Raw genomic sequence first — 12223 nt, 5'->3', positions numbered from 1 at the left:
CAGATTATCCATGCATGACTGTACAGGAGTGTCTCCTGACGAAAACCCAAAAAACAGTGGGCAAATATATACTGTGCCAGGAAAATACTGCTTTAGCTTAATCTTACACTCTCTTTACTCAGGGTCATGTAAATAATGCAGTCTATGTTTTTTTTTCAATTCTCTCTGTTTGGCAACAATCCCGCTAACTACACATTTTTTTTTACTTTTGCATCAAGCAAAGCAGCGTACCATTCAGCAAAATGTTGATTTAAGTTGTGCATCTTCTGATTAGCGGCAGTGATGGCATTGAAATCTCCCCATTGGAGGGAGTTTTCCCAAAAACACATGTCAAGTTATTTCTCGTTAGTATAGTGGTGAGTATCCCCACCTGTCACGCGGTAGACCGGGGTTCGATTCCCCGAAGGTGAGTCCTTAACATTTTTTATTTTTTCTGTAACATAAGCACTTGTGGGAAGTGTTGCATGCTAGTACGATTATTTCCTGCCGTGATGCAGGAAAAGACAGTAATATTTATGCATTAACCTTAGTTTAAATACAACTTACCTTTTTTGCCCACATTCATAGTTTATGTACACTTTCTTTTAAAGTCATTTAGAAAAAATCATTTTGGCCAAAAATTTAATTTATCAGGTGATTAACAAACACTTTAGATTAGCCAAAAACATAAAAAATTCCTAATTTTAGAAAACATATACTATTGTCCTCTGTGCCACAATATTTTGTGTCAGTTGTTTTACGTCATTTAGCAGGGCATTTTTAATGAGTGTTAATGGCAAAAGGTAACAGAATTAAAGCAAGCCATTATTATGCATAAAAAGGGATAAAAATATGCAGGAAAATATAGCTAAATATATTTCTTGAAAGGGATAAGAAACATCTTTTTGAAATGTTTTGGAGCATTAATTTCATAAAATGTCCTTTGAGTCATATTGTAGTGTAGCAGATTATCCATGCATGACTGTACAGGAGTGTCTCCTGACGAAAACCCAAAAAACAGTGGGCAAATATATACTGTGCCAGGAAAATACTGCTTTAGCTTAATCTTACACTCTCTTTACTCAGGGTCATGTAAATAATGCAGTCTATGTTTTTTTTCAGTTCTCTCTGTTTGGCAACAATCCCGCTAACTACACATTTTTTTTTACTTTTGCATCAAGCAAAGCAGCGTACCATTCAGCAAAATGTTGATTTAAGTTGTGCATCTTCTGATTAGCGGCAGTGATGGCATTGAAATCTCCCCATTGGAGGGAGTTTTCCCAAAAGCACATGTCAAGTTATTCCTTGTTAGTATAGTGGTGAGTATCCCCGCCTGTCACGTGGGAGATCAGGGTTCGATTCCCCGACGGGGAGTCCTTAACATATTTTATTTTTTCTGTAACATAAGCACTTGTGGGAAGTGTTGCATGCTAGTACGATTATTTCCTGCCGTGATGCAGGAAAAGACAGTAATATTTATGCATTAACCTTAGTTTAAATACAACTTACCTTTTTTGCCCACATTCATACTTTATGTTCACTTTCTTTTAAAGTCATTTAGAAAAAATCAATTTGGCCAAAAATTTAATTTATCAGGTGATTAACAAACACTTTAGATTAGTCAAAAACATAAAAAATTCCCAATTTTAGAAAACATATACTATTGTCCTCTGTGCCACAATATTTTGTGTCAGTTGTTTTACGTCATTTAGCAGGGCATTTTTAATGAGTGTTAATGGCAAAAGGTAACAGAATTAAAGCAAGCCATTATTATGCATAAAAAGGGATAAAAATATGCAGGAAAATATAGCTAAATATATTTCTTGAAAGGGATAAGAAACATCTTTTTCAAATGTTTTGGAGCATTAATTTCATAAAATGTCCTTCGAGTCATATTGTAGTGTAGCAGATTATCCATGCATGACTGTACAGGAGTGTCTCCTGACAAAAAAACCCAAAAAACAGTGGGCAAATATATACTGTGCCAGGAAAATACTGCTTTAGCTTAATCTCACACTCTCTTTACTCAGGGTCACGTAAATAATGCAGTCTATGTTTTTTTTCAATTCTCTCTGTTTGGCAACAACCCCGCTAACTACACATTTTTTTTTACTTTTGCATCAAGCAAAGCAGCGTACCATTCAGCAAAATGTTGATTTAAGTTGTGCATCTTCTGATTAGCGGCAGTGATGGCATTGAAATCTCCCCATTGGAGGGAGTTTTCCCAAATGCACATGTCAAGTTATTCCTCGTTAGTATAGTGGTGAGTTTCCCCACCTGTCACGCGGTAGACCGGGGTTCGATTCCCCGAAGGTGAGTCCTTAACATTTTTTATTTTTTCTGTAACATAAGCACTTGTGGGAAGTGTTGCATGCTAGTACGATTATTTCCTGCCGTGATGCAGGAAAAGACAGTAATATTTATGCATTAACCTTAGTTTAAATACAACTTACCTTTTTTGCCCACATTCATAGTTTATGTACACTTTCTTTTAAAGTCATTTAGAAAAAATCATTTTCGCCAAAAATTTAATTTATCAGGTGATTAACAAACACTTTAGATTAGCCAAAAACATTAAAAATTCCCAATTTTAGAAAACATATACTATTGTCCTCTGTGACAAAATATTTTATGTCAGTTGTTTTACGTCATTTAGCAGGGCATATTTAATCAGTGTTAATGGCAAAAGGTAACAGAATTAAAGCAAGCCATTATTATGCATAAAAAGGGATAACAATATGCAGGAAAATATAGCTAAATATATTTCTTGAAAGGGATAAGAAACATCTTTTTGAAATGTTTTGGAGCATTAATTTCATAAAATGTCCTTCGAGTCATATTGTAGTGTAGCAGATTATCCATGCATGACTGTACAGGAGTGTCTCCTGACGAAAACCCAAAAAACAGTGGGCAAATATATACTGTGCCAGGAAAATACTGCTTTAGCTTAATCTTACACTCTCTTTACTCAGGGTCATGTAAATAATGCAGTCTATGTTTTTTTTCAATTCTCTCTGTTTGGCAACAATCCCGCTAACTACACATTTTTTTTTACTTTTGCATCAAGCAAAGCAGCGTACCATTCAGCAAAATGTTGATTTAAGTTGTGCATCTTCTGATTAGCGGCAGAGATGGCATTGAAATCTCCCCATTGGAGGGAGTTTTCCCAAAAACAGATGTCAAGTTATTCCTCGTTAGTATAGTGGTGAGTATCCCCGCCTGTCACGCGGGAGACCGGGGTTCGATTCCCCGACGGGGAGTCCTTAACAATTTTTATTTTTTCTGTAACATAAGCACTTGTGGGAAGTGTTGCATGCTACTACGATTATTTCCTGCCGTGATGCAGGAAAAGACAGTAATATTTATGCATTAACCTTAGTTTAAATACAACTTACCTTTTTTTGCCCACATTCATAGGTTATGTACACTTTCTTTTAAAGTCATTTAGAAAAAATCATTTTGGCCAAAAATTTAATTTATCAGGTGATTAACAAACACTTTAGATTAGCCAAAAACATAAAAAATTCCCAATTTTAGAAAACATATACTATTGTCCTCTGTGCCACAATATTTTGTGTCAGTTGTTTTACGTCATTTAGCAGGGCATTTTTAATGAGTGTTAATGGCAAAAGGTAACAGAATTAAAGCAAGCCATTATTATGCATAAAAAGGGATAAAAATATGCAGGAAAATATAGCTAAATATATTTCTTGAAAGGGATAAGAAACATCTTTTTGAAATGTTTTGGAGCATTAATTTCATAAAATGTCCTTCGAGTCATATTGTAGTGTAGCAGATTATCCATGCATGACTGTACAGGAGTGTCTCCTGACAAAAAAAACCAAAAAACAGTGGGCAAATATATACTGTGCCAGGAAAATACTGCTTTAGCTTAATCTTACACTCTCTTTACTCAGGGTCATGTAAATAATGAAGTCTATGTTTTTTTTTCAATTCTCTCTGTTTGGCAACAATCCCGCTAACTACACATTTTTTTTTACTTTTGCATCAAGCAAAGCAGCGTACCATTCAGCAAAATGTTGATTTAAGTTGTGCATCTTCTGATTAGCGGCAGTGATGGCATTGAAATCTCCCCATTGGAGGGAGTTTTCCCAAAATCACATGTCAAGTTATTCCTCGTTAGTATAGTGGTGAGTATCCCCGCCTGTCACGCGGGAGATCAGGGTTCGATTCCCCGACGGGGAGTCCTTAACATTTTTTATTTTTTCTGTAACATAAGCACTTGTGGGAAGTGTTGCATGCTAGTACGATTATTTCCTGCCGTGATGCAGGAAAAGACAGTAATATTTATGCATTAACCTTAGTTTAAATACAACTTACCTTTTTTGCCCACATTCATAGTTTATGTACACTTTCTTTTAAAGTCATTTAGAAAAAATCATTTTGGCCAAAAATTTAATTTATCAGGTGATTAACAAACACTTTAGATTAGCCAAAAACATTAAAAATTCCCAATTTTAGAAAACATATACTATTGTCCTCTGTGACAAAATATTTTATGTCAGTTGTTTTACGTCATTTAGCAGGGCATATTTAATCAGTGTTAATGGCAAAAGGTAACAGAATTAAAGCAAGCCATTATTATGCATAAAAAGGGATAACAATATGCAGGAAAATATAGCTAAATATATTTCTTGAAAGGGATAAGAAACATCTTTTTAAATGTTTTGGAGCATTAATTTCATAAAATGTCCTTCGAGTCATATTGTAGTGTAGCAGATTATCCATGCATGACTGTACAGGAGTGTCTCCTGACGAAAACCCAAAAAACAGTGGGCAAATATATACTGTGCCAGGAAAATACTGCTTTAGCTTAATCTTACACTCTCTTTACTCAGGGTCATGTAAATAATGCAGTCTATGTTTTTTTTTCAATTCTCTCTGTTTGGCAACAATCCCGCTAACTACACATTTTTTTTTACTTTTGCATCAAGCAAAGCAGCGTACCATTCAGCAAAATGTTGATTTAAGTTGTGCATCTTCTGATTAGCGGCAGTGATGGCATTGAAATCTCCCCATTGGAGGGAGTTTTCCCAAAAACACATGTCAAGTTATTCCTCGTTAGTATAGTGGTGAGTATCCCCACCTGTCACGCGGTAGACCGGGGTTCGATTCCCCGAAGGTGAGTCCTTAACATTTTTTATTTTTTCTGTAACATAAGCACTTGTGGGAAGTGTTGCATGCTAGTACGATTATTTCCTGCCGTGATGCAGGAAAAGACAGTAATATTTATGCATTAACCTTAGTTTAAATACAACTTACCTTTTTTGCCCACATTCATAGTTTATGTACACTTTCTTTTAAAGTCATTTAGAAAAAATCATTTTGGCCAAAAATTTAATTTATCAGGTGATTAACAAACACTTTAGATTAGCCAAAAACATTAAAAATTCCCAATTTTAGAAAACATATACTATTGTCCTCTGTGACAAAATATTTTATGTCAGTTGTTTTACGTCATTTAGCAGGGCATATTTAATCAGTGTTAATGGCAAAAGGTAACAGAATTAAAGCAAGCCATTATTATGCATAAAAAGGGATAACAATATGCAGGAAAATATAGCTAAATATATTTCTTGAAAGGGATAAGAAACATCTTTTTAAATGTTTTGGAGCATTAATTTCATAAAATGTCCTTCGAGTCATATTGTAGTGTAGCAGATTATCCATGCATGACTGTACAGGAGTGTCTCCTGACGAAAACCCAAAAAACAGTGGGCAAATATATACTGTGCCAGGAAAATACTGCTTTAGCTTAATCTTACACTCTCTTTACTCAGGGTCATGTAAATAATGCAGTCTATGTTTTTTTTTCAATTCTCTCTGTTTGGCAACAATCCCGCTAACTACACATTTTTTTTTACTTTTGCATCAAGCAAAGCAGCGTACCATTCAGCAAAATGTTGATTTAAGTTGTGCATCTTCTGATTAGCGGCAGTGATGGCATTGAAATCTCCCCATTGGAGGGAGTTTTCCCAAAAACACATGTCAAGTTATTCCTCGTTAGTATAGTGGTGAGTATCCCCACCTGTCACGCGGTAGACCGGGGTTCAATTCCCTGAAGGTGAGTCCTTAACATTTTTTATTTTTTCTGTAACATAAGCACTTGTGGGAAGTGTTGCATACTAGTACGATTATTTCCTGCCGTGATGCAGGAAAAGACAGTAATATTTATGCATTAACCTTAGTTTAAATACAACTTACCTTTTTTGCCCACATTCATAGTTTATGTACACTTTCTTTTAAAGTCATTTAGAAAAAATCATTTTGGCCAAAAATTTAATTTATCAGGTGATTAACAAACACTTTAGATTAGCCAAAAACATAAAAAATTCCCAATTTTAGAAAACATATACTATTGTCCTCTGTGACAAAATATTTTATGTCAGTTGTTTTACGTCATTTAGCAGGGCATATTTAATCAGTGTTAATGGCAAAAGGTAACAGAATTAAAGCAAGCCATTATTATGCATAAAAAGGGATAACAATATGCAGGAAAATATAGCTAAATATATTTCTTGAAAGGGATAAGAAACATCTTTTTGAAATGTTTTGGAGCATTAATTTCATAAAATGTCCTTCGAGTCATATTGTAGTGTAGCAGATTATCCATGCATGACTGTACAGGAGTGTCTCCTGACGAAAACCCAAAAAACAGTGGGCAAATATATACTGTGCCAGGAAAATACTGCTTTAGCTTAATCTTACACTCTCTTTACTCAGGGTCATGTAAATAATGCAGTCTATGTTTTTTTTCAATTCTCTCTGTTTGGCAACAATCCCGCTAACTACACATTTTTTTTTACTTTTGCATCAAGCAAAGCAGCGTACCATTCAGCAAAATGTTGATTTAAGTTGTGCATCTTCTGATTAGCGGCAGAGATGGCATTGAAATCTCCCCATTGGAGGGAGTTTTCCCAAAAACACATGTCAAGTTATTCCTCGTTAGTATAGTGGTGAGTATCCCCGCCTGTCACGCGGGAGACCGGGGTTCGATTCCCCGACGGGGAGTCCTTAACAATTTTTATTTTTTCTGTAACATAAGCACTTGTGGGAAGTGTTGCATGCTACTACGATTATTTCCTGCCGTGATGCAGGAAAAGACAGTAATATTTATGCATTAACCTTAGTTTAAATACAACTTACCTTTTTTTGCCCACATTCATAGGTTATGTACACTTTCTTTTAAAGTCATTTAGAAAAAATCATTTTGGCCAAAAATTTAATTTATCAGGTGATTAACAAACACTTTAGATTAGCCAAAAACATAAAAAATTCCCAATTTTAGAAAACATATACTATTGTCCTCTGTGCCACAATATTTTGTGTCAGTTGTTTTACGTCATTTAGCAGGGCATTTTTAATGAGTGTTAATGGCAAAAGGTAACAGAATTAAAGCAAGCCATTATTATGCATAAAAAGGGATAAAAATATGCAGGAAAATATAGCTAAATATATTTCTTGAAAGGGATAAGAAACATCTTTTTGAAATGTTTTGGAGCATTAATTTCATAAAATGTCCTTCGAGTCATATTGTAGTGTAGCAGATTATCCATGCATGACTGTACAGGAGTGTCTCCTGACAAAAAAAACCAAAAAACAGTGGGCAAATATATACTGTGCCAGGAAAATACTGCTTTAGCTTAATCTTACACTCTCTTTACTCAGGGTCATGTAAATAATGAAGTCTATGTTTTTTTTTCAATTCTCTCTGTTTGGCAACAATCCCGCTAACTACACATTTTTTTTTACTTTTGCATCAAGCAAAGCAGCGTACCATTCAGCAAAATGTTGATTTAAGTTGTGCATCTTCTGATTAGCGGCAGTGATGGCATTGAAATCTCCCCATTGGAGGGAGTTTTCCCAAAATCACATGTCAAGTTATTCCTCGTTAGTATAGTGGTGAGTATCCCCGCCTGTCACGCGGGAGATCAGGGTTCGATTCCCCGACGGGGAGTCCTTAACATTTTTTATTTTTTCTGTAACATAAGCACTTGTGGGAAGTGTTGCATGCTAGTACGATTATTTCCTGCCGTGATGCAGGAAAAGACAGTAATATTTATGCATTAACCTTAGTTTAAATACAACTTACCTTTTTTGCCCACATTCATAGTTTATGTACACTTTCTTTTAAAGTCATTTAGAAAAAATCATTTTGGCCAAAAATTTAATTTATCAGGTGATTAACAAACACTTTAGATTAGCCAAAAACATTAAAAATTCCCAATTTTAGAAAACATATACTATTGTCCTCTGTGACAAAATATTTTATGTCAGTTGTTTTACGTCATTTAGCAGGGCATATTTAATCAGTGTTAATGGCAAAAGGTAACAGAATTAAAGCAAGCCATTATTATGCATAAAAAGGGATAACAATATGCAGGAAAATATAGCTAAATATATTTCTTGAAAGGGATAAGAAACATCTTTTTAAATGTTTTGGAGCATTAATTTCATAAAATGTCCTTCGAGTCATATTGTAGTGTAGCAGATTATCCATGCATGACTGTACAGGAGTGTCTCCTGACGAAAACCCAAAAAACAGTGGGCAAATATATACTGTGCCAGGAAAATACTGCTTTAGCTTAATCTTACACTCTCTTTACTCAGGGTCATGTAAATAATGCAGTCTATGTTTTTTTTTCAATTCTCTCTGTTTGGCAACAATCCCGCTAACTACACATTTTTTTTTACTTTTGCATCAAGCAAAGCAGCGTACCATTCAGCAAAATGTTGATTTAAGTTGTGCATCTTCTGATTAGCGGCAGTGATGGCATTGAAATCTCCCCATTGGAGGGAGTTTTCCCAAAAACACATGTCAAGTTATTCCTTGTTAGTATAGTGGTGAGTATCCCCACCTGTCACGCGGTAGACCGGGGTTCGATTCCCCGAAGGTGAGTCCTTAACATTTTTTATTTTTTCTGTAACATAAGCACTTGTGGGAAGTGTTGCATGCTAGTACGATTATTTCCTGCCGTGATGCAGGAAAAGACAGTAATATTTATGCATTAACCTTAGTTTAAATACAACTTACCTTTTTTGCCCACATTCATAGTTTATGTACACTTTCTTTTAAAGTCATTTAGAAAAAATCATTTTGGCCAAAAATTTAATTTATCAGGTGATTAACAAACACTTTAGATTAGCCAAAAACATTAAAAATTCCCAATTTTAGAAAACATATACTATTGTCCTCTGTGACAAAATATTTTATGTCAGTTGTTTTACGTCATTTAGCAGGGCATATTTAATCAGTGTTAATGGCAAAAGGTAACAGAATTAAAGCAAGCCATTATTATGCATAAAAAGGGATAACAATATGCAGGAAAATATAGCTAAATATATTTCTTGAAAGGGATAAGAAACATCTTTTTAAATGTTTTGGAGCATTAATTTCATAAAATGTCCTTCGAGTCATATTGTAGTGTAGCAGATTATCCATGCATGACTGTACAGGAGTGTCTCCTGACGAAAACCCAAAAAACAGTGGGCAAATATATACTGTGCCAGGAAAATACTGCTTTAGCTTAATCTTACACTCTCTTTACTCAGGGTCATGTAAATAATGCAGTCTATGTTTTTTTTTCAATTCTCTCTGTTTGGCAACAATCCCGCTAACTACACATTTTTTTTTACTTTTGCATCAAGCAAAGCAGCGTACCATTCAGCAAAATGTTGATTTAAGTTGTGCATCTTCTGATTAGCGGCAGTGATGGCATTGAAATCTCCCCATTGGAGGGAGTTTTCCCAAAAACACATGTCAAGTTATTCCTCGTTAGTATAGTGGTGAGTATCCCCACCTGTCACGCGGTAGACCGGGGTTCAATTCCCTGAAGGTGAGTCCTTAACATTTTTTATTTTTTCTGTAACATAAGCACTTGTGGGAAGTGTTGCATACTAGTACGATTATTTCCTGCCGTGATGCAGGAAAAGACAGTAATATTTATGCATTAACCTTAGTTTAAATACAACTTACCTTTTTTGCCCACATTCATAGTTTATGTACACTTTCTTTTAAAGTCATTTAGAAAAAATCATTTTGGCCAAAAATTTAATTTATCAGGTGATTAACAAACACTTTAGATTAGCCAAAAACATAAAAAATTCCCAATTTTAGAAAACATATACTATTGTCCTCTGTGACAAAATATTTTATGTCAGTTGTTTTACGTCATTTAGCAGGGCATATTTAATCAGTGTTAATGGCAAAAGGTAACAGAATTAAAGCAAGCCATTATTATGCATAAAAAGGGATAACAATATGCAGGAAAATATAGCTAAATATATTTCTTGAAAGGGATAAGAAACATCTTTTTGAAATGTTTTGGAGCATTAATTTCATAAAATGTCCTTCGAGTCATATTGTAGTGTAGCAGATTATCCATGCATGACTGTACAGGAGTGTCTCCTGACGAAAACCCAAAAAACAGTGGGCAAATATATACTGTGCCAGGAAAATACTGCTTTAGCTTAATCTTACACTCTCTTTACTCAGGGTCATGTAAATAATGCAGTCTATGTTTTTTTTCAATTCTCTCTGTTTGGCAACAATCCCGCTAACTACACATTTTTTTTTACTTTTGCATCAAGCAAAGCAGCGTACCATTCAGCAAAATGTTGATTTAAGTTGTGCATCTTCTGATTAGCGGCAGAGATGGCATTGAAATCTCCCCATTGGAGGGAGTTTTCCCAAAAACACATGTCAAGTTATTCCTCGTTAGTATAGTGGTGAGTATCCCCGCCTGTCACGCGGGAGACCAGGGTTCGATTCCCCGATGGGGAGTCCTTAACAATTTTTATTTTTTCTGTAACATAAGCACTTGTGGGAAGTGTTGCATGCTAGTACGATTATTTCCTGCCGTGATGCAGGAAAAGACAGTAATATTTATGCATTAACCTTAGTTTAAATACAACTTACCTTTTTTTGCCCACATTCATAGGTTATGTACACTTTCTTTTAAAGTCATTTAGAAAAAATCATTTTGGCCAAAAATTTAATTTATCAGGTGATTAACAAACACTTTAGATTAGCCAAAAACATAAAAAATTCCCAATTTTAGAAAACATATACTATTGTCCTCTGTGCCACAATATTTTGTGTCAGTTGTATTACGTCATTTAGCAGGGCATTTTTAATGAGTGTTAATGGCAAAAGGTAACAGAATTAAAGCAAGCCATTATTATGCATAAAAAGGGATAAAAATATGCAGGAAAATATAGCTAAATATATTTCTTGAAAGGGATAAGAAACATCTTTTTGAAATGTTTTGGAGCATTAATTTCATAAAATGTCCTTCGAGTCATATTGTAGTGTAGCAGATTATCCATGCATGACTGTACAGGAGTGTCTCCTGACAAAAAAAACCAAAAAACAGTGGGCAAATATATACTGTGCCAGGAAAATACTGCTTTAGCTTAATCTTACACTCTCTTTACTCAGGGTCATGTAAATAATGCAGTCTATGTTTTTTTTTCAATTCTCTCTGTTTGGCAACAATCCCGCTAACTACACATTTTTTTTTACTTTTGCATCAAGCAAAGCAGCATACCATTCAGCAAAATGTTGATTTAAGTTGTGCATCTTCTGATTAGCGGCAGTGATGGCATTGAAATCTCCCCATTGGAGGGAGTTTTCCCAAAAGCACATGTCAAGTTATTCCTCGTTAGTATAGTGTTGAGTATCCCCACCTGTCACGCGGTAGACCGGGGTTCGATTCCCCGAAGGTGAGTCCTTAACATTTTTTATTTTTTCTGTAACATAAGCACTTGTGGGAAGTGTTGCATGCTAGTACGATTATTTCCTGCCGTGATGCAGGAAAAGACAGTAATATTTATGCATTAACCTTAGTGATAATACAACTTACCTTTTTTGCCCACATTCATAGTTTATGTACACTTTCTTTTAAAGTCATTTAGAAAAAATCATTTTGGCCAAAAATTTAATTTATCAGGTGATTAACAAACACTTTAGATTAGCCAAAAACATAAAAAATTCCCAATTTTAGAAAACATATACTATTGTCCTCTGTGACAAAATATTTTATGTCAGTTGTTTTACGTCATTTAGCAGGGCATATTTAATCAGTGTTAATGGCAAAAGGTAACAGAATTAAAGCAAGCCATTATTATGCATAAAAAGGGATAACAATATGCAGGAAAATATAGCTAAATATATTTCTTGAAAGGGATAAGAAACATCTTTTTGAAATGTTTTGGAGCATTA

The 12223-nt window shown here is 34.6% G+C and overlaps 2 non-coding genes across 2 annotated transcripts; both read left to right on the top strand.

Annotated features, from left to right (window-relative positions):
- Positions 1 to 3167: 3167 nt before the first annotated feature.
- Positions 3168 to 3239, top strand: TRNAD-GUC (transfer RNA aspartic acid (anticodon GUC)). Its single transcript has one exon. It is a non-coding gene; the product is annotated as a tRNA-Asp (tRNA).
- A 3700-nt stretch (positions 3240 to 6939) lies between these two features.
- TRNAD-GUC (transfer RNA aspartic acid (anticodon GUC)) lies at positions 6940 to 7011 on the top strand. Its single transcript has one exon. It is a non-coding gene; the product is annotated as a tRNA-Asp (tRNA).
- Positions 7012 to 12223: the final 5212 nt, after the last annotated feature.

The sequence above is a fragment of the Mixophyes fleayi genome, chromosome 10, assembly GCF_038048845.1.
Source record: "Mixophyes fleayi isolate aMixFle1 chromosome 10, aMixFle1.hap1, whole genome shotgun sequence".
NCBI classification, from domain to species: domain Eukaryota; kingdom Metazoa; phylum Chordata; class Amphibia; order Anura; family Limnodynastidae; genus Mixophyes; species Mixophyes fleayi.
This window is presented reverse-complemented; position numbering and strand designations above follow the sequence as displayed.